Raw genomic sequence first — 23,933 nt, forward strand, 5'->3', positions numbered from 1 at the left:
TAATATAGTGTGCTTATGCTTTATGATATATGTAAAAATTGCTTGTATTAATAAGTATTTTTTTTTATTATGAATCTAACTCTTGTCTATTTTACAGTATAAAAACACAAAATGGATAGACAACCCAATATTTTAAGAGACCTACCCGGAGACATGATTGATGAAATCTTGTCTAGAGTCGGTCAGAATTCCTCGGCACAACTATTTAAGGCGAGATCAGTTTGTAAGACATTCGAAGAACGTTCCAAGAATTCCTTGGTTTATAAAAGGCTTTCGTTCGAAATATGGGGGATATCACATTGGGAAATCCATAAGTTACGATGTGTTTACTTTGACGCATATATTGCGGGGAACCCAAATGCTATTTTACGCAACGGGTTAAGAAATTATTTTGACTCAATATATCCGAATATAGGACTTCGTGATTTAGAAAAAGAGGCTAACATGCAACATAAAGAAGCATGTTATGCTTACGGCTTAGTAATGTTCGCTTCTCACCAAAGTGAGAACAAGAACATCGGGCTACAACTATTAAACAAAACGTTCCCACAAGTGACGGAGTCGGTAATTGGGGTAAGAAATGAGGTTTTTAGATTGTTAAGGGACTGTTGGATATTACGTAACCCTCGTCCCTTTTACGACGTTACAACACGCTGTCTTATCAACAGCTATAACGGTTATGTTCCACAAGACCAAGGATGGGAAGTAGTCCTAGTAAAAACCAGAATGCATGACTTGTTTCTGGACGTATGAATTACGTGTCTTTATTGCCTTTGCTGAACGACTTGTGTACTAGCTAGAATTATCTTCACAACTATCTTGTATCAAAGTTATTGTGTGCTATATTTCATGCTTTATGTAAAATAAGCGATATTGTAAGTTTGTAAAATATTGTATAAAAGTTTGAACGCGAAATATTATTATAATCAGTTTTTCATATAGAATTGTAGTAGTTGAATTGTATATTAGCTACTAAGTATGAACTTAACGGGTAGGTACTACCCGAATTTAAACTTATAAAACGCTAATATGAAGAAAAAGCTTTTATAAATGAGTTCATATTATGCTACGAAATACTATTAACTACTCTTAATATTCTGTATGATTAACTTGTTCCATTTGACTATTTTGAAGGAAATGGCACCGACTACTCGACACACCGTGAATATGAATGAAGAGGAATTCCGTACTTTTCTAGCTTCAAACATAGCCCTAGTACAGGCTGCGCTACATACCAAAAATAACCTTGGATCTAGCAGTACAGGAAATCGTGTAGGATGCACCTACAAAGAATTCACTGCCTGCAAACCTTTGAAATTTGATGGAACCGAAGGACCAATCGGATTGAAACGGTGGACCGAGAAGGTCGAATCGGTTTTTGCCATAAGTAAGTGTACTGAAGAGGACAAAGTGAAGTACGCTACGCATACCTTCACAGGTTCTGCGTTAACATGGTGGAATACCTATCTAGAGCAAGTGGGACAAGATGATGCTTACGCACTACCGTGGTCAGCATTCAAGCACTTGATGAACGAGAAGTACCGTCCCAGAACCGAGGTCAATAAGCTCAAGACAGAACTTAGAGGGTTACGAACCCAAGGATTTGATATTACCACGTATGAAAGACGATTCACAGAATTGTGCCTATTGTGTCCGGGAGCGTTTGAAGATGAGGAAGAGAAGATCGACGCGTTTGTGAAAGGATTACCGGAAAGAATCCAAGAAGATATAAGTTCACACGAGCCCGCCTCCATACAACAGGCATGTAGAATGGCTCACAAACTAGTGAACCAGATTGAAGAAAGAATTAAAGAACAGACTGCTGAAGAGGCCAATGTGAAGCAAGTCAAAAGAAAGTGGGAGGAAAACGGTGATAAGAATCACCAATACAATAACAACAGCAATTACAACAATAATCGCAACAACTATCCCAACAATCGCAACATCAATCGTAACTACAACAAACGGCCCAACAACAACAACAACAACAACAACAACAACAGTAACTACAACAATCATCCCAACAACAATAACAACCGCAACAACAACAACAATCAGAAGCAGCTATGCCAAAGGTGTGAAAAGTATCACTCGGGGTTCTGCACTAAATTTTGCAACAAGTGTAAAAGAAATGGTCATAGCGCGGCGAAGTGTGAGGTCTACGGACCAGGGGTTAATAGAACGAAAGGAACAAATGGTGTCAGAACGAGTAATGGCGGAGCAAGTAGTGTCGGAGCAAGTTATGCCAATGTAGTTTGTTATAAATGTGGAAAATCGGGCCACATTATTAGAAATTGCCCGAACCAGGAGAACACGAATGGACAAGGCCCTGGAAGAGTTTTCAATATTAATGCGGCAGAGGCACAGGAAGACCCGGAGCTTGTTACAGGTACGTTTCTTATTGACAATAAATCTGCTTACGCTTTATTTGATTCGGGTGCGGATAGAAGCTATATGAGTAGAGATTTTTGTGCTAAATTAAGTTGTCCATTGACGCCTTTGGATAGTAAATTTTTACTCGAATTAGCAAATGGTAAATTAATTTCAGCAGATAATATATGTCGGAATCGAGAAATTAAACTGGTTAGCGAATCATTTAAGATTGACTTGATACCAGTAGAGTTAGGGAGTTTTGATGTGTTAATCGGTATGGACTGGTTGAAAGAAGTGAAAGCAGAGATCGTTTGTTACAAAAATGCAATTCGCATTATACGAGAAAAAGGAAAACCGTTAATGGTGTACGGAGAAAAGGCAACACGAAGCTACATCTTATTAGTAATTTGAAGGCACAAAAACTAATAAGAAAAGGTTGCTATGCTGTTCTAGCACACGTGGAGAAAGTACAAACTGAAGAAAAGAGCATCAATGATGTTCCCGTCGCAAAAGAATTTCCCGATGTATTTTCAAAAGAATTACCGGGATTACCCCCACATCGATCCGTTGAATTTCAAATAGATCTTGTACCAGGAGCTGCACCAATAGCTCGTGCTCCTTACAGACTCGCACCCAGCGAGATGAAAGAACTGCAAAGTCAATTACAAGAACTTTTAGAACGTGGTTTCATTCGACCAAGCACATCACCGTGGGGAGCTCCTGTTTTGTTTGTCAAGAAGAAAGATGGTACATTCAGGTTGTGTATCGACTACCGAGAGTTGAACAAACTTACCATCAAGAACCGCTACCCACTACCGAGAATCGACGACTTATTTCATCAACTACAAGGCTCGTCTGTTTATTCAAAGATTGACTTACGTTCCGGGTATCATCAAATGCGGGTGAAAGAAGATGATATTCCAAAGACTGCTTTTAGGATGCGTTATGGTCATTACGAGTTTATGGTTATGCCATTTGGATTGACTAACGCACCAGCTGTGTTCATGGACCTTATGAACCGAGTGTGTGGACCATACCTTGACAAGTTTGTCATTGTTTTCATTGATGACATACTTATTTACTCAAAGAATGACCAAGAACACGGTGAACATTTGAGAAAGGTGTTAGAAGTATTGAGGAAGGAAGAATTGTATGCTAAGTTTTCAAAGTGTGCATTTTGGTTGGAAGAAGTTCAATTCCTCGGTCACATAATGAACAAAGAAGGTATTAAGGTGGATCTGGCAAAGATAGAAACTGTTGAAAAGTGGGAAACCCCAAAAACTCCGAAGCATATACGTTAATTTTTAGGATTGGCTGGTTACTACAGAAGATTCATCCAAGATTTCTCCAAAATAGCAAAACCCTTGACTGCATTAACGCATAAAGGGAAGAAATTTGAATGGAAGGATGAACAAGAGAAGGCGTTTCAATTATTGAAGAAAAAGCTAACTACGGCACCTATATTGTCATTGCCTGAAGGGAATGATGATTTTGTGATTTATTGTGACGCATCAAAGCAAGGTCTCGGTTGTGTATTAATGCAACGGACGAAGGTGATTGCTTATGCGTCTAGACAATTGAAGATTCACGAGCAAAATTATACGACGCATGATTTGGAATTAGGCGCGATTGTTTTTGCATTAAAGACTTGGAGGCACTACTTATATGGGGTCAAAAGTATTATATATACCGACCACAAAAGTCTTCAACACATATTTAATCAGAAACAACTGAATATGAGGCAGCGTAGGTGGATTGAATTGTTGAATGATTACGACTTTGAGATTCGTTACCACCCGGGGAAGGCAAATGTGGTAGCCGACGCCTTGAGCAGAAAGGACAGAGAACTCATTCGAGTAAAATCTATGAATATAATGATTCACACTAACCTTACTACTCAAATAAAGGAGGCGCAACAAGGAGTTTTAAAAGAGGGAAATTTAAAGGATGAAATACCCAAAGGATCGGAGAAGCATCTTAATATTCGGGAAGATGGAACCCGGTATAGGGCTGAAAGAATTTGGGTACCAAAATTTGGAGATATGAGAGAAATGGTACTTAGAGAAGCTCATAAAACCATATACTCAATACATCCTGGAACGGGGAAGATGTACGAGGATCTTAAGAAACATTTTTGGTGGCCAGGTATGAAAGCCGATATTGCTAAATACGTAGGAGAATGTTTGACGTGTTCTAAGGTCAAAGCTGAGCATCAGAAACCATCAGGTCTACTTCAACAACCCGAAATCCCGAAATGGAAATGGGAAAACATTACCATGGATTTCATCACTAAATTGCCAAGGACTGCAAGTGGTTTTGATACTATTTGGGTAATAGTTGATCGTCTCACCAAATCAGCACACTTCCTGCCAATAAGAGAAGATGACAAGATGGAGAAGTTAGCACGACTGTATTTGAAGGAAGTTGTCTCCAGACATGGAATACCAATCTCTATTATCTCTGATAGGGATGGCAGATTTATTTCAAGATTCTGGCAGACATTACAGCAAGCATTGGGAACTCGTCTAGACATGAGTACTTCCTATCATCCACAAACTGATGGGCAGAGTGAAAGGACGATACAAACGCTTGAAGACATGCTACGAGCTTGTGTTATTGATTTCGGAAACAGTTGGGATCGACATCTACCATTAGCAGAATTTTCCTACAACAACAGCTACCATTCAAGCATTGAGATGGCGCCGTTTGAAGCACTTTATGGTAGAAAGTGCTGGTCTCCGATATATTGGAGTGAAGTGGGGGATAGACAGATTACGGGTCCGGAGATAATACAAGAAACTATCGAGAAAATCATCCAAATTCAACAAAGATTGAAAACCGCCCAGAGTCTACAAAAGAGCTACACGGACAGTAAAAGAAAAGATATAGAGTTTGAAATTGGAGAAATGGTCATGCTTAAGGTTTCACCTTGGAAACGCGTTGTTCGATTTGGTAAACGGGGGAAACTAAATCCAAGGTACATTGGACCATTCAAGATTATAGATCGTGTCGGACCAGTAGCTTACCAACTGGAGCTACCTCAACAACTCGCGGCTGTACATAACACTTTCCACGTCTCAAATTTGAAGAAATGTTTTGCTAAAGAAGATCTCACTATTCCATTATACGAAATCCAAATCAACGAAAAACTTCAATTCATCGAAGAACCCGTCGAAATAATGGATCGTGAGGTTAAAAGACTCAAACAAAATAAGATACCAATTGCTAAGGTTCGATGGAATGCTCGTAGAGGACCCGAGTTCACCTAGGAATGAGAAGATCAGATGATGAAGAAATACCCGCACTTATTTCCAGAAGATACGTCAACACCTTCAACTACTTAAAATTTCGGGACGAAATTTATTTAACGGGTAGGTACTGTAGTGACCCGAACTTTTCCATGTTTATATATATATTAAATGAAATTTTTATTTACATGATTAAGTGTTTCCAACATATTAAGCAATCAAACTTGTTAAGACTTGATTAATTGAAATAGGTTTCATATAGACAATTGACCACCCAAGTTGACCGGTGATTCGCGAATGTTAAAACTTGTAAAAACTATATGATGACATATATATGGTTATATATATAGTTAACATGATATTATGATAAGCAAACATATCATTAAGTATATTAACAATGAACTACATATGTAAAAACAAGACTACTAACTTAATGATTTTGAAACGAGACATATATGTAACGATTATCGTTGTAACGACATTTAATGTATATATATCATATTAAGAGATATTCGTACATCATAATATCATGATAATATAATAATTTAAAATCTCTTTTGATATTATAAACATTGGGTTAACAACATTTAACAAGATCGTTAACCTAAAGGTTTCAAAACAACACTTACATGTAACGACTAACGATGACTTAACGACTCAGTTAAAATGTATATACATGTAGTGTTTTAATATGTATTCATACACTTTTGAAAGACTTCAAGACACTTATCAAAATACTTCTACTTAACAAAAATGCTTACAATTACATCCTCGTTCAGTTTCATCAACAATTCTACTCGTATGCACCCGTATTCGTACTCGTACAATACACAGCTTTTAGATGTATGTACTATTTGTATATACACGCCAATGATCAGCTCTTAGCAGCCCATGTGAGTCACCTAACACATGTGGGAACCATCATTTGGCAACTAGCATGAAATATCTCATAAAATTACAAAAATATGAGTAATCATTCATGACTTATTTACATGAAAACAAAATTACATATCCTTTATATCTAATCCATACACCAACGACCAAAAACACCTACAAACACTTTCATTCTTCAATTTTCTTCATCTAATTAATCTCTCTCAAGTTCTATCTTCAAGTTCTAAGTGTTCTTCATAAATTCCAAAAGTTCTAGTTTCATAAAATCAAGAATACTTCCAAGATTGCAAGTTTACTTCCAAGTTTTCTAAATCCATTCCAAGTAATCATCCAAGATCAAGAAACCTTTGTTACTTACAGTAGGTTATCTTTCTAATACAAGGTAATAATCATAATCAAACTTTAATTCAATTTCTATAACTATAACAATCTTATTTCGAGTGGAAATCTTACTTGAAATTGTTTTCGTGTCATGATTCTGCTTCAAGAACTTTCAAGCCATCCAAGGATCCTTTGAAGCTAGATCTATTTTTCTCATTTACAGTAGGCTTATCCAAGGAACTTGAGGTAGTAATGATGTTCATAACATCATTCGATTCATACATATAAAGCTATCTTATTCGAAGGTTTAAACTTGTAATCACTAGAACATAGTTTAGTTAATTCTAAACTTGTTCGCAAATAAAAGTTAATCCTTCTAACTTGACTTTTAAAATCAACTAAACACATGTTCTATATCTATATGATATGCTAACTTAGTGATTGAAAACCTGGAAACACGAAAAACACCGTAAAACCAGATTTACGCCGTCGTAGTAACACCGCGGGCTGTTTTGGGTTAGTTAATTAAAAACTATGACAAACTTTGATTTAAAAGTTGTTATTCTGGGAAAATGATTTTTATTATGAACATGAAACTATATCCAAAAATTATGGTTAAACTCAAAGTGGAAGTATGTTTTTTAAAATGGTCATCTAGGCGTCGTTCTTTCGACTGAAATGACTACCTTTACAAAAACGACTTGTAACTTATTTTTTTGACTATAAACCTATAATTTTTCTGTTTAGATTCATAAAATAGAGTTCAATATGAAACCGTAGCAATTTGATTCACTCAAAACGGATTTAAAATGAAGAAGTTATGGGTAAAACAAGATTGGATAATTTTTCTCATTTTAGCTACGTGAAAATTGGTAACAAATCTATTCCAACCATAACTTAATCAACTTGTATTGTATATTATGTAATCTTGAGATACCATAGACACGTATACAATGTTTCGACCTATCATGTCGACACATCTATATATATTTCGGAACAACCATAGACACTCTATATGTGAATGTTGGAGTTAGCTATACAGGGTTGAGGTTGATTCCAAAATATATATAGTTTAAGTTGTGATCAATACTGAGATACGTATACACTGGGTCGTGGATTGATTCAAGATAATATTTATTGATTTATTTATGTACATCTAACTGTGGACAACTAGTTGTAGGTTATTAACGAGGGCAGCTGACTTAATAAACTTAAAACATCAAAATATATTAAAAGTGTTGTAAATATATTTTGAACATACTTTGATATATATATGTATATATTGTTATAGATTCGTGAATCAACCAGTGGCCAAGTCTTACTTCCCGATGAAGTAAAAATCTGTGAAAGTGAGTTATAGTCCCACTTTTAAAATCTAATATTTTTGGGATGAGAATACATGCAGGTTTTATAAATGATTTACAAAATAGACACAAGTACGTGAAACTACATTCTATGGTTGAATTATCGAAATCGAATATGCCTCTTTTTATTAATTCTGGTAATCTAAGAATTAGGGAACAGACACCCTAATTGACGCGAATCCTAAAGATAGATCTATTGGGCCCAACAAGCCCCATCCAAAGTACCGGATGTTTTAGTACTTCAAAATTTATATCATATCCGAAGGGTGTCCCGGAATGATGGGGATATTCTTATATATGCATCTTGTTAATGTCGGTTACCAGGTGTTCACCATATGAATGATTTTTATCTCTATGTTTGGGATGTGTATTGAAATATGAAATCTTGTGGTCTATTGTTACGATTTGATATATATAGGTTAAACCTATAACTCACCAACATTTTTGTTGACGTTTAAAGCATGTTTATTCTCAGGTGAATACTAAGAGCTTCTGCTGTTGCATACTAAAATAAGGACAAGATTTGGAGTCCATGTTTGTATGATATTGTGTAAAAACTGCATTCAAGAAACTGATTTCGATGTAACATATTTGTATTGTAAACCATTATGTAATGGTCGTGTGTAAACAGGATATTTTAGATTATCATTATTTGATAATCTACGTAAAGCTTTTTAAACCTTTATTTATGAAATAAAGGTTATGGTTTGTTTTAAAATAAATGCAGTCTTTGAAAAACGTCTCATATAGAGGTCAAAACCTCGCAACAAAATCAATTAATATGGAACGTTTTTAATCAATAAGAACGGGAAATTTCAACCCACACCCTCTAGCCGTTGTTTATTGCTGTGATCCTTGTCCCAGACCAAATTCCAACAGAATACAATCATCTAGGCGTCATTTGTATCAACATATTGTTGGTTAGATCGATCCCGAAAGTGTAACTCGTATTCGATTCACCCTAGTTATTGTTTTCCGCCTTTAATCTAGGTTCTACGTTTGATCTAAGATCAAATTAGCACTTACATACGTAATATTGAGTTTCATACAAACTTGTAATCTTCTTTCTCCCAGCCTTAGTACTATTTCACTGGCCTACAGAACTCCATTCAGTTTTGGGAGTGCAGTAAGGTATGCTTAACCCATTTTGACCTGTTCTCAAGTCTGTCTGACTAGCCCAGTTAACAAACTATAACGTACATTCCGCTAATCGACAATACCAGAGTTTCAAATGAACTTGGAGCAGGAAAACATAAAGCTGCAAAACGAGCGGTCTGGATCACCTTATAGTAGTCATCATAGAAGTGCTTATAGTTGGCATAGTTCTAGTGGCAGCTCGTGGGGTCTGGGCGAATTTGTACACCGACGAGGCTGAAGTTGTTAAATATGTATCACTAGTTATGCCAGTGCTTGCTCTATCTAATATAATGGATGGAATTCAAGGTGTATTAACAGGTTACAACTTGTGAATTTTTTTACATCTATTGACAATTTCAATGCCAAAAAAACTATTACATCAGTAAACCATCACATTTTACTTGTTTGCTTGATTCCATATTAGGTGTTGCGAGAGGATGTGGTAGGCAGAAAAGTTGCACATCGGTGAACCTAGGAGTTTATTACCTTGTTGGACTTCCTTGCGCCCTCATTTTGACATTTGTGTACCATTTTGGAGGAAAGGTGATATTTGCTCAAATACTTGCTCCTATGTTTGTTTTCCTTCAAAAGGCTGATTGTTGTTGAATTTTTTGTGTAGGGTCTGTGGATTGGAATCATTTGCAGGAGCGGCATTCAGGCATTGTGTAGTGACCCGAACTTTTCCATGTTTATATATATATTAAATGAAATTTTTATTTACATGATTAAGTGTTTCCAACATGTTAAGCAATCAAACTTGTTAAGACTTGATTAATTGAAATAGGTTTCATATAGACAATTGACCACCCAAGTTGACCGGTGATTCACGAATGTTAAAACTTGTAAAAACTATACGATGACATATATATGGTTATATATATAGTTAACATGATTTTATTATAAGTATGTATCTCATTAGGTATTTTAACAATGAGTTATATACATAAAAATGAGACTATTAATTTAAGAAACTCGAAAACGATATATATAACGATTATCGTTATAACAACGTCTTACTAAGTACATATGAATCATATTAAGATATTGATACACTTGGTTAATTATGTTAAATGATAAGTAAATATATTATTAAGTGTATTAACAATGAAATACATATGTAAAAATATGACTACTAACTTAATGATTTCGAAACGAGACATATATGTAACGATTATCATTGTAATGACATTTAACTGTATATATATCATACTAAGATATATTATATATCATAATATCATGATAATATAAAAATTTAACATCTCATTTGTTATAATAAATAATGGGTTAACAACATTCAACAAGATCGTTAACCTAAAGGTTTCAAAACAACATTTACATGTAACGACTAACGATGACTTAACGACTCAGGTAAAATGTATATACATGTAGTGTTTTAATATGTATTCATACACTTTTGAAAGACTTCAAGACACTTATCAAAATACTTCTACTTAAAAAAAATGCTTACAATTACATCCTCGTTCAGTTTCATCAACAATTCTACTCGTATGCACCCGTATTCGTACTCGTACAATACACAGCTTTTAGATGTATGTACTATTGGTATATACACTCCAATGATCAGCTCTTAGCAGCCCATGTGAGTCACCTAACACATGTGGGAACCATCATTTGGCAACTAGCATAAATATCTCATAAAATTACAAAAATATGAGTAATCATTCATGACTTATTTACATGAAAACAAAATTACATATCCTTTATATCTAATCCATACACCAACGACCAAAAACAACTACAAACACTTTCATTCTTCAATTTTCTTCATCTAATTGATCTCTCTCAAGTTCTATCTTCAAGTTCTAAGTGTTCTTCATAAATTCCAAAAGTTCTAGTTTCATAAAATCAAGAATACTTCCAAGATTGCAAGTTTACTTCCAAGTTTTCTAAATCCATTCCAAGTAATCATCCAAGATCAAGAAACCTTTGTTACTTACAGTAGGTTATCTTTCTAATACAAGGTAATAATCATATTCAAACTTTAATTCAATTTCTATAACTATAACAATCTTATTTCGAGTGGAAATCTTACTTGAAATTGTTTTCGTGTCATGATTCTGCTTCAAGAACTTTCAAACCATCCAAGGATCCTTTGAAGCTAGATCTATTTTTCTCATTTCCAGTAGGTTTATCCAAGGAACTTGAGGTAGTAATGATGTTCATAACATCATTCAATTCATACATATAAAGCTATCTTATTCGAAGGTTTAAACTTGTAATCACTAGAACATAGTTTAGTTAATTGTAAACTTGTTCGCAAATAAAAGTTAATCCTTCTAACTTGACTTTTAAAATCAACTAAACACATGTTCTATATCTATATGATATGCTAACTTAATGATTTAAAACCTGGAAACACAAAAAATACCGTAAAACCGGATTTACGCCGTCGTAGTAACACCGAGGGCTGTTTTGGGTTAGTTAATTAAAAACTATGATAAACTTTGATTTAAAAGTTGTTATTCTAGGAAAATGATTTTTATTATGAACATGAAACTATATCCAAAAATTATGGTTAAACTCAAAGTGGAAGTATGTTTTCTAAAATGGTCATCTAGACGTCGTTCTTTCGACTGAAATGACAACCTTTACAAAAATGACTTGTAACTTATTTTTCTGACTATAAACCTATACTTTTTCTATTTAGATTCATAAAATAGAGTTCAATATGAAACCATAGCAATTTGATTCACTCAAAACGGATTTAAAATGAAGAAGTTATGGGTAAAACAAGATTGGATAATTTTTCTCATTTTAGCTACGTGAAAATTGGTAACAAATCTATTCCAACCATAACTTAATCAACTTGTATTGTATATTATGTAATCTTGAGATACCATAGACACGTATACAATGTTTTGACCTATCATGTCGACACATCTATATATATTTCGGAACAACCATAGACACTCTATATGTGAATGTTGGAGTTAGCTATACAGGGTTGAGGTTGATTCCAAAATATATATAGTTTGAGTTGTGATCAATACTGAGATACGTATACACTGGGTCGTGGATTGATTCAAGATAATATTTATCGATTTATTTCTGTACATCTAACTGTGGACAACTAGTTGTAGGTTACTAACGAGGACAGCTGACTTAATAAACTTAAAACATCAAAATATATTAAAAGTGTTGTAAATATATTTTGAACATACTTTGATATATATGTATATATTGTTATAGGTTCGTGAATCAACCAGTGGCCAAGTCTTACTTCCCGACGAATTAAAAATCTGTGAAAGTGAGTTATAGTCCCACTTTTAAAATCTAATATTTTTGGGATGAGAATACATGCAGGTTTTATAAATGATTTACAAAATAGACACAAGTACGTGAAGCTACATTCTATGGTTGAATTATTGAAATCGAATATGCCCCTTTTTATTAAGTCTGGTAATCTAAGAATTAGGGAACAGACACCCTAATTGACGCGAATCCTAAAGATAGATCTATTGGGCCTAACAAACCCCATCCAAAGTACCGGATGCTTTAGTACTTTGAAATTTATATCATATCCGAAGGGTGTCCCGGAATGATGGGGATATTCTTATATATGCATCTTGTTAATATCGGTTACCTGGTGTTCACCATATGAATGATTTTTATCTCTATGTATGGGATGTGTATTGAAATATGAAATCTTGTGGTCTATTGTTACGATTTGATATATATAGGTTAAACCTATAACTCACCAACATTTTTGTTGACGTTTAAAGCATGTTTATTCTCAGGTGAATACTAAGAGCTTCTGCTGTTGCATACTAAAATAAGGACAAGATTTGGAGTCCATGTTTGTATGATATTGTGTAAAAACTTCATTCAAGAAACTGATTTCGATGTAACATATTTGTATTGTAAACCATTATGTAAAGGTCGTGTGTAAACAGGATATTTTAGATTATCATTACTTGATAATCTACGTAAAGCTTTTTAAACTTTTATTTATGAAATAAAGGTTATGGTTTGTTTTAAAAATGAATGCAGTCTTTGAAAAACGTCTCATATAGAGGTCAAAACCTCGCAACGAAATCAATTAATATGGAACGTTTTTAATCAATAAGAACGGGACATTTCAGTTGGTATCAGAGCGTTGGTCTTAGAGAACCAGAAAATTTGCATTAGTGTGTCTTATCGAGTTTGTTAGGATGCATTAGTGAGTCTGGACTTCGACCGTGTTTTCTTTAAAAATGATTGCTTAACATTTTTGTTGGAAACTATATATTATTAACATGTATATATTATGTGATATATTAATCTCTTAACATGTTTGATATTGTGTGATAGATGTCTACCTCTAGCACAAATCCCATTGACTCACCTAATAATAACGAAGAGTCGAATATATATTGGACTGATTCACAAGTTCTCGAAGAAGAACCGGAAGAAGAATCAGAACCGGAAGAAGAATCAGAACCGGAAGAGGGGGAACCGGAGGAGGAAATAGAACCGGTAGGGGAAATAATAAAACGGTTAAGTAAAAGAAAATCCTCAACCAACCGACCAAGGTTAATTATGGTCAATGGTGTTTCCGCCAAGGAAGCAAAATATTGGGAGGATTACCAATTCTCCGATGAATCGGATTCCGACGAGAATTCCGATGATGTTACAGAAATTACCCCAACTGAATTTAAAAAGGCAAAAGAAAATAATAAGGGAAAGGGCATAAAAATAGAGAAATCTAATTCCAACCCCGATGAACTTTATATGTATCGTCAACCCCCGAAGCCCTTAAGTTGTAACAATGACCCGGGAACCTCTAAACCACCAGGTTTTTCTAAACCGTTATGGAAAACGACAGCTCGTATTAGGGGAACATCATATATCCCTAGAAACTTGGCAAAACGAACCAAAACCGAAGAAGAAGAAATGAGCGAGTCGGAATAAGATAGTTGTATTCGTGTGGTGTAATATATGTAATATAGTGTGCTTATGCTTTATGATATATGTAAAAATTGCTTGTATTAATAAGTATTTTTTTTATGAATCTAACTCTTGTCTATTTTACAGTATAAAAACACAAAATGGATAGACAACCCAATATTTTAAGAGACCTACCTGGAGACATGATTGATGAAATCTTGTCTAGAGTCGGTCAGAATTCTTCGGCACAACTATTTACGGCGAAATCAGTTTGTAAGACATTCGAAGAACGTTCCAAGAATGTCTTGGTTTATAAGAGACTTTCGTTTGAAAGATGGGGGATATCACATTGGGAAACCCATAAGTTACGATGTGTTTACTTTGACGCATATATTGCGGGGAACCCAAATGCTATTTTACGCAACGGGTTAAGAAATTATTTTGACTCAATGTATCCGAATATAGGACTTCATGATTTAGAAAAAGCGGCTAACATGCAACATAAAGAAGCATGCTATGCTTACGGGTTAGTAATGTTCGCTTCTCACCAAAGTGAGAAAAAGAGCATCGGGCTACAACTATTAAACAAAACGTTCCCACAAGTGACGGAGTCGGTAATTGGGGTAAGAAATGAGGTTTTTAAGTTATTACGAGACTGTTGGTCATTACGTAACCCTCGTCCCTTTGATGACATTACAACACACTGTCTTATCAACGGCCATAACGGTTATGTTCCACAAGACCAAGGATGGGAAGTAGTCCTAGTAAAACCAGAATGCATGACTTATTTCTGGACGTATGAATTACGTGTCTTTATTGCCTTTGCTGAACGACTTGTGTACTAGCTAGAATTATCTTCACAACTATCTTGTATCAAAGTTATTGTGTGCTATATTTCATGCTTTATGTAAAATAAGCGGTATTGTAAGTTTGTAAAATATTGTATAAAAGTTTGAACGCGAAATATTATTATAATCAGTTTTTCATATAGAATTATAGTAGTTGAATTATATATTAGCTACTAAGTATGAACTTAACGGGTAGGTACTACCCGAATTTAAACTTATAAAACGCTAATATGAAGAAAAAGCTTTTACAAATGAGTTCATATTATGCTACGAAATACTATTAACTACTCTTAATATTATGTATGATTAACTTGTTTCATTTGACTATTTTGAAGGAAATGGCACCGACTACTCGACACACCGTGAATATGAATGAAGAGCAATTCCGTACTTTTCTAGCTTCAAACATAGCCGCAGTACAGGCTGTGCTACATACCAACAATAACCTTGGATCTAGCAGTACAGGAAATCGTGTAGGATGCACCTACAAAGAATTCACTGCCTGCAAACCTTTGGAATTTGATGGAACCGAAGGACCGATCGGATTGAAACGGTGGACCGAGAAGGTCGAATCGGTGTTTGCCATAAGTAAGTGTACTGAAGAGGATAAAGTGAAGTACGCTATGCATACCTTCACAGGTTCTGCGTTAACATGGTGGAATACCTATCTAGAGCAAGTGGGACAAGATGATGCGTACGCACTACCGTGGTCAGCATTCAAGCACTTGATGAACGAGAAGTACCGTCCCAGAACCGAGGTCAATAAGCTCAAGACAGAACTTAGAGGGTTACGAACCCAAGGATTTGATATTAGCACGTACGAAAGACGATTCACAGAATTGTGCCTATTGTGTCCGGGATCGTTCGAAGATGAGGAAGAGAAGATCGACGTGTTTGTGAAAGGATTACCGGAAAGAATCCAAGAAGATATAAGTTTACACGAGCCCGCCTCCATACAACAGGCATGTAGAATGGCTCACAAACTAGTGAACCAGATTGAGGAAAGAATTAAAGAACAGACGGCTAAAGAGGCCAATGTGAAGCAAGTCAAAAGAAAGTGGGAGGAAAACGGTGATAAGAATCACCAATACAACAACAACAGCAATTACAATAATAATCGCAACAATTATCCCAACAATCGCAACATCAATCGCAACTACAACAAATGGCCCAACAACAACAACAACAACAGCAACTACAACAATCATCCCAACAACAATAACAACCGCAACAACAACAACAATCAGAAGCAGCTATGCCAAAGGTGTGAAAAGTATCACTCGGGGTTCTGCACCAAATTTTGCAATAAGTGTAAAAGAAATGGTCATAGCGCGGCGAAGTGTGAGGTCTACGGACCAGGGGTTAACAGAACGAAAGGAACAAATGGTGTCGGAACGAGTAATGGCGGAGCAAGTAGTGTCGGAGCAAGTTATGCCAATGTAGTTTGTTATAAATGTGGAAAACCGGGCCACATTATTAGAAATTGCCCGAACCAGGAGAATACAAATGGACAAGGCCGCGAAAGAGTTTTCAATATTAATGCGGCAGAGGCACAGGAAGACCCGGAGCTTGTTACGGGTATATTTCTTATTGACAATAAATCTGCTTACGTTTTATTTGATTCGGGTGCGGATAGAAGCTATATGAGTAGAGATTTTTGTGCTAAATTAAGTTGTCCATTGACGCCGTTGGATAGTAAATTTTTACTCGAATTAGCAAACTGTAAATTAATTTCAGCAGATAATATATGCCGAATTGAGAAATTAAACTGGGTAGCGAAATATTTAAGATTGATTTGATACCAATAGAGTTAGGGAGTTTTGATGTAATAGTTGGCATGGACTGGCTGAAGAAGGTGAAAGCAGAGATCGTATGTTATAAAAATGCAATTCGCATTGTACGAGAAGAAGGAGAACCCTTAATGGTGTACGGAGAAAAGGGCAACATGAAGCTACATCTTATTAGTAATTTGAAGGAACAAAAACTAATAAGAAAAGGTTGCTATGCTGTTCTAGCACACGTCGAGAAAGTACAAACTGAAGAAAAGAGCATCAATGATGTTCTCGTCGCAAAAGAATTTCCCGATGTATTTCCGAAAGAATTACCGGGACTACCTCCACATCGATCTGTTGAATTTCAAATAGATCTTGTACCAGGAGCTGCACCAATAGCTCGTGCTCCTTATAGACTCGCACCCAGCGAGATGAAAGAACTGCAAAGCCAACTGCAAGAACTATTAGAACTTGGTTTCATTCGACCAAGCACATCACCATGGGGAGCTCCTGTTTTGTTTGTCAAGAAGAAGGATGGTACATTTAGGTTGTGTATTGACTACAGAGAGTTGAACAAACTTACCATCAAAAACCGTTATCCACTACCGAGAATTGACGACTTATTTGATCAACTACAAGGCTCGTCAGTTTATTCGAAGATCGATTTACGTTCTGGATATCATCAAATGCGAGTAAAGGAGGATGATATTCCAAAAACTGCTTTTAGGACGCGTTATGGTCATTACGAGTTTATGGTTATGCCGTTTGGATTGACTAACGCACCAGCTGTGTTCATGGACCTTATGAACCGAGTGTGTGGGCCATATCTTGACAAGTTTATCATTGTTTTCATCGATGACATACTTATTTACTCAAAGAATGATCAAGAGCACGAAGAACATTTGAGAAAAGTGCTAGAAGTATTGAGGAAAGAAAAACTGTACGCTAAGTTTTCAAAGTGTGCATTTTGGTTGGAAGAAGTTCAATTCCTCGGTCACATAGTGAAAAAAGAAGGTATCCAGGTGGACCCGGCAAAGATCGAAACCGTTGAAAAGTGGGAAACCCCAAAAACTCCGAAGCATATACGTCAATTTTTAGGATTGGCTGGTTACTACAGAAGATTCATCCAAGATTTCTCCAAAATAGCAAAACCCTTGACTGCATTAACGCATAAAGGGAAGAAATTTGAATGGAAGGATGAACAAGAAAAGGTGTTTCAATTATTGAAGAAAAAGCTAACTACGGCACCTATATTGTCATTGCCTGAAGGGAATGATGATTTTGTGATTTATTGTGACGCATCAAAGTAAGGTCTCGGTTGTGTATTAATGCAACGGACGAAGGTGATTGCTTATGCGTCTAGACAATTAAAGATTCACGAGCAAAATTGTACGACGCATGATTTGGAATTAGGCGCGGTTGTTTTTGCATTAAAGACTTGGAGGCACTACTTATATGGGGTCAAAAGTATTATATATACCGACCACAAAAGTCTTCAACACATATTTAATCAGAAACAACTGAATATGAGGCAGCGTAGGTGGATTGAATTGTTGAATGATTACGACTTTGAGATTCGTTACCACCCGGGGAAGGCAAATGTGGTAGCCGACGCCTTGAGCAGAAAGGACAGAGAACCCATTCGAGTAAAATCTATGAATATAATGATTCACACTAACCTTACTACTCAAATAAAGGAGGCGCAACAAGGAGTTTTAAAAGAGGGAAATTTAAAAGATGAAATACCCAAAGGATCGAAGAAGCATCTTAATATTCGGGAAGACGGAACCCGGTATAGGGCTGAAAGAATTTGGGTACCAAAATTTGGAGATATGAGATAAATGGTACTTAGAGAAGCTCATAAAACCAGATACTCAATACATCCTGGAACGGGGAAGATGTACAAGGATCTCAAGAAACATTTTTGGTGGCCGGCTATGAAAGCCGATGTTGCTAAATACGTAGGAGAATGTTTGACATGTTCTAAGGTCAAAGCTGAGCATCAGAAACCATCAGGTCTACTTCAACAACCCGAAATCCCGGAATGGAAATGGGAAAATATTACCATGGATTTCATCACTAAATTGCCAAGGACTGCAAGTGGTTTTGATACTATTTGGGTAATAGTTGATCGTCTCAACAAATCAGCACACTTCCTGCCAATAAGAGAAGATGACAAAATGGAGAAGTTAGCACGACTGTATTTGAAGGAAGTCGTCTCCAGACATGGAATACCAATCTCTATTATCTCTGATAGGGATGGCAGATTTATTTCAAGATTCTGGAAGACATTACAGCAAGCATTAGGAACTCGTCTAGACATGAGTACTGTCTATCATTCACAAACTGATGGACAGAGTGAAAGGACGATACAAACGCTTGAAGACATGCTACAAGAAACTACTGAGAAAATCATCCAAATTCAACAAAGATTGAAAACCGCCCAGAGTCGACAAAAGAGCTACGCGGACAGTAAAAGAAAAGATATAGAGATTGAAATTGGATAAATGGTCATGCTTAAGGTTTCACCTTGGAAAGGCGTTGTTTGATTTGGTAAACGGGGAAAACTAAATCCAAGGTACATTGGACCATTCAAGATTATAGATCGTGTCGGACCAGTAGCTTACCAACTGGAGCTACCTCAACAACTCGCGGCTGTACATAACACTTTCTACGTCTCAAATTTGAAGAAATGTTTTGCTAAAGAAGATCTCACTATTCCGTTGGACGAAATCCAAATCAATGAAAAACTTCAATTCATTGAAGAACCCATCGAAATAATGGATCGTGAGGTTAAGAGACTTAAACAAAACAAGATACCGATTGTTAAGGTTCGATGGAATGCTCGTAGAGGACCCGAGTTCACCTGGGAGCGTGAAGATCAGATGAAGAAGAAATACCCGCATTTATTTCCAGAAGATACGTCAACACCTCCAACTGCTTAAAATTTCGGGACGAAATTTATTTAACGGGTAGGTACTGTAGTGACCCGAACTTTTCCATGTTTATATATATATATTAAATGAAATTTTTATTTACATGATTAAGTGTTTCCAACATGTTAAGCAATCAAACTTGTTAAGACTTGATTAATTGAAATAGGTTTCATATAGACAATTGACCACCCAAGTTGACCGGTGATTCACGAACGTTAAAACTTGTAAAAACTATACGATGACATATATATGGTTATATATATAGTTAACATGATTTTATTATAAGTATGTATCTCATTAGGTATTTTAACAATGAGTTATATACATAAAAATGAGACTATTAATTTAAGAAACTCGAAAACGATATATATAACGATTATCGTTATAACAACGTCTTACTAAGTACATATGAATCATATTAAGATATTGATACACTTGGTTAATTATGTTAAATGATAAGTAAATATATTATTAAGTGTATTAACAATGAAATACATATGTAAAAATAAGACTACTAACTTAATGATTTCGAAACGAGACATATATGTAACGATTATCGTTGTAACGACATTTAACTGTATATATATCATACTAAGATATATTATATATCATAATATCATGATAATATAACAATTTAACATCTCATTTGTTATAATAAATAATGGGTTAACAACATTCAACAAGATCGTTAACCTAAACGTTTCAAAACAACATTTACATGTAACGACTAACGATGACTTAACGACTCAGTTAAAATGTATATACATGTAGTGTTTTAATATGTATTCATACACTTTTGAAAGACTTCAAGACACTTATCAAAATACTTCTACTTAAAAAAAATGCTTACAATTACATCCACGTTCAGTTTCATCAACAATTCTACTCGTATGCACCCGTATTCGTACTCGTACAATACACAGCTTTTAGATGTATGTACTATTGGTATATACACTCCAATGATCAGCTCTTAGCAGCCCATGTGAGTCACCTAACACATGTGGGAACCATCATTTGGCAACTAGCATAAAATATCTCATAAAATTACAAAAATATGAGTAATCATTCATGACTTATTTACATGAAAACAAAATTACATATCCTTTATATCTAATCCATACACCAACGACCAAAAACACCTACAAACACTTTCATTCTTCAATTTTCTTCATCTAATTGATCTCTCTCAAGTTCTATCTTCAAGTTCTAAGTGTTCTTCATAAATTCCAAAAGTTCTAGTTTCATAAAATCAAGAATACTTCCAAGATTGCAAGTTTACTTCCAAGTTTTCTAAATCCATTCCAAGTAATCATCCAAGATCAAGAAACCTTTGTTACTTATAGTAGGTTATCTTTCTAATACAAGGTAATAATCATATTCAAACTTTAATTCAATTTCTATAACTATAACAATCTTATTTCGAGTGGAAATCTTACTTGAAATTGTTTTCGTGTCATGATTCTGCTTCAAGAATTTTCAAGCCATCCAAGGATCCTTTGAAGCTAGATCTATTTTTATCATTTCCATTAGGTTTATCCAAGGAACTTGAGGTAGTAATGATGTTCATAACATCATTCAATTCATACATATAAAGCTATCTTATTCGAAGGTTTAAACTTGTAATCACTAGAACATAGTTTAGTTAATTCTAAACTTGTTCGCAAATAAAAGTTAATCCTTATAACTTGACTTTTAAAATCAACTAAACACATGTTCTATATCTATATGATATGCTAACTTAATGATTTAAAACCTGGAAACACGAAAAACACCGTAAAACCGAATTTACGCCGTCGTAGTAACACCGCGGGCTGTTTTGGGTTAGTTAATTAAAAACTATGATAAACTTTGATTTAAAAGTTGTTATTCTGGGAAAATGATTTTTATTATGAACATGAAACTATATCCAAAAATTATGGTTAAACTCAAAGTGGAAGTATGTTTTCTAAAATGGTCATCTAGACGTCGTTCTTTCGACTGAAATGACTACCTTTACAAAAACAACTTGTAACTTATTTTTCTGACTATAAACCTATACTTTTTATGTTTATATTCATAAAATAGAGTTCAATATAAAACCATAGCAATTTGATTCACTCAAAACGGATTTAAAATGAAGAAGTTATGGGTAAAACAAGATTGGATAATTTTTCTCATTTTAGCTACGTTAAAATTGGTAACAAATCTATTCCAACCATAATATATTATGTAATCTTGAGATACCATAGACACGTATACAATGTTTCGACCTATCATGTCGACACATCTATATATATTTCGGAACAACCATAGACACTCTATATGTGAATGTTGGAGTTAGCTATACAGGGTTGAGGTTGATTCCAAAATATATATAGTTTGAGATGTGATCAATACTGAGATACGTATACACTGGGTCGTGGATTGATTCAAGATAATATTTATCGATTTATTTCTGTACATCTAACTGTGGACAACTAGTTGTAGGTTACTAACGAGGACAGCTGACTTAATAAACTTAAAACATCAAAATATATTAAAAGTGTTGTAAATATATTTTGAACATACTTTGATATATATGTATATATTGTTATAGGTTCGTGAATCAACCAGTGGCCAAGTCTTACTTCCCGACGAATTAAAAATCTGTGAAAGTGAGTTATAGTCCCACTTTTAAAATCTAATATTTTTGGAATGAGAATACATGCAGGTTTTATAAATGATTTACAAAATAGACACAAGTACGTGAAGCTACATTCTATGGTTGAATTATCGAAATCGAATATGCCCCTTTTTATTAAGTCTGGTAATCTAAGAATTATGGAACAGACACTCTAATTGACGCGAATCCTAAAGATAGATCTATTGGGCCTAACAAACCCCATCCAAAGTACCGGATGCTTTAGTACTTCGAAATTTATATCATATCCGAAGGGTGTCCCGGAATGATGGAGATATTCTTATATATGCATCTTGTTAATGTCGGTTACCAGGTGTTCACCATATGAATGATTTTTATCTCTATGTATGGGATGTGTATTGAAATATGAAATCTTGTGGTCTATTGTTACAATTTGATATATATAGGTTAAACCTATAACTCACCAACATTTTTGTTGACGTTTAAAGCATGTTTAATCTCAGGTGAATACTAAGAGCTTCCGCTGTTGCATACTAAAATAAGGACAAGATTTGGAGTCCATGTTTGTATGATATTGTGTAAAAACTGCATTCAAGAAACTGATTTCGATGTAATATATTTGTATTGTAAACCATTATGTAAAGGTCGTGTGTAAACAGGATATTTTAGATTATCATTACTTGATAATCTACGTAAAGCTTTTTAAACCTTTATTTATGAAATAAAGGTTATGGTTTGTTTTAAAAATGAATGCAGTCTTTGAAAAACGTCTCATATAGAGGTCAAAACCTCGCAACGAAATCAATTAATATGGAACGTTTTTAATCAATAAGAACGGGACATTTCACATTGCTTCTTTTAGTAATCACTGTGCGTACCGACTGGGAACTGCAAGTAGGGAAATAATATCCTTACAGTTATCATCTTCTTCAAGTCAAATTTTTCATGTGTATATTGTTGGAGTATGGAGACATTTAAACAAAGTTGGATGCGGCGCATTTATAGAGTTAAAGTGTTGCACGAATTTTGCAGATTTCGGTAAACGTGACATAGTGAAATGCGGCACATCACTCTTTGGATGCGGCGCATTTATAGAGCATAATTGTCTTAAGGTTTTGGATGCGGCGTTTCAAGCTGATATGGCGCATCAAAGGGCATAGATGCGGCGCATCACTTATAGATGCGGCGCATCTGGAGCTGGTTCTTGAATCTGCAGTCGTGGAAGCAGGTGATGCGGCGCATCTGGTGTCTGGCAGCAATTTGGCAAGTTGCAACCTTTACATCCGAGCATGCTTTGGCCTCCTTTCACTTTAGGTGCAAAGTTGATCACTTTACACCTAAAATTAGGGTTGTGCTCATGCCAATACAAGGTGGAAAGTATGGCTAGTTGGTTTATCTTTCATGATTGCTAGCACACTTGAAGATCAAGTTGAAGTTTCATGGTGTTCTTGTTTTCTCTATATATAAAACTCATTGTATGCAATTGTAGCACACCACTCTCAAATATTCAGTAAATAAACGATCTCTAGTTGG

General features: G+C 35.1%; 1 pseudogene; it reads left to right on the forward strand.

The window, feature by feature from the left end:
* LOC139889293 (protein DETOXIFICATION 16-like) overlaps nucleotides 1-23,933 on the forward strand; it is a 68,517-nt pseudogene that overhangs the window by 5,826 nt on the left and 38,758 nt on the right.

The sequence above is a fragment of the Rutidosis leptorrhynchoides genome, chromosome 2 (genome assembly GCF_046630445.1).
Source record: "Rutidosis leptorrhynchoides isolate AG116_Rl617_1_P2 chromosome 2, CSIRO_AGI_Rlap_v1, whole genome shotgun sequence".
NCBI classification, from domain to species: Eukaryota; Viridiplantae; Streptophyta; class Magnoliopsida; order Asterales; family Asteraceae; genus Rutidosis; species Rutidosis leptorrhynchoides.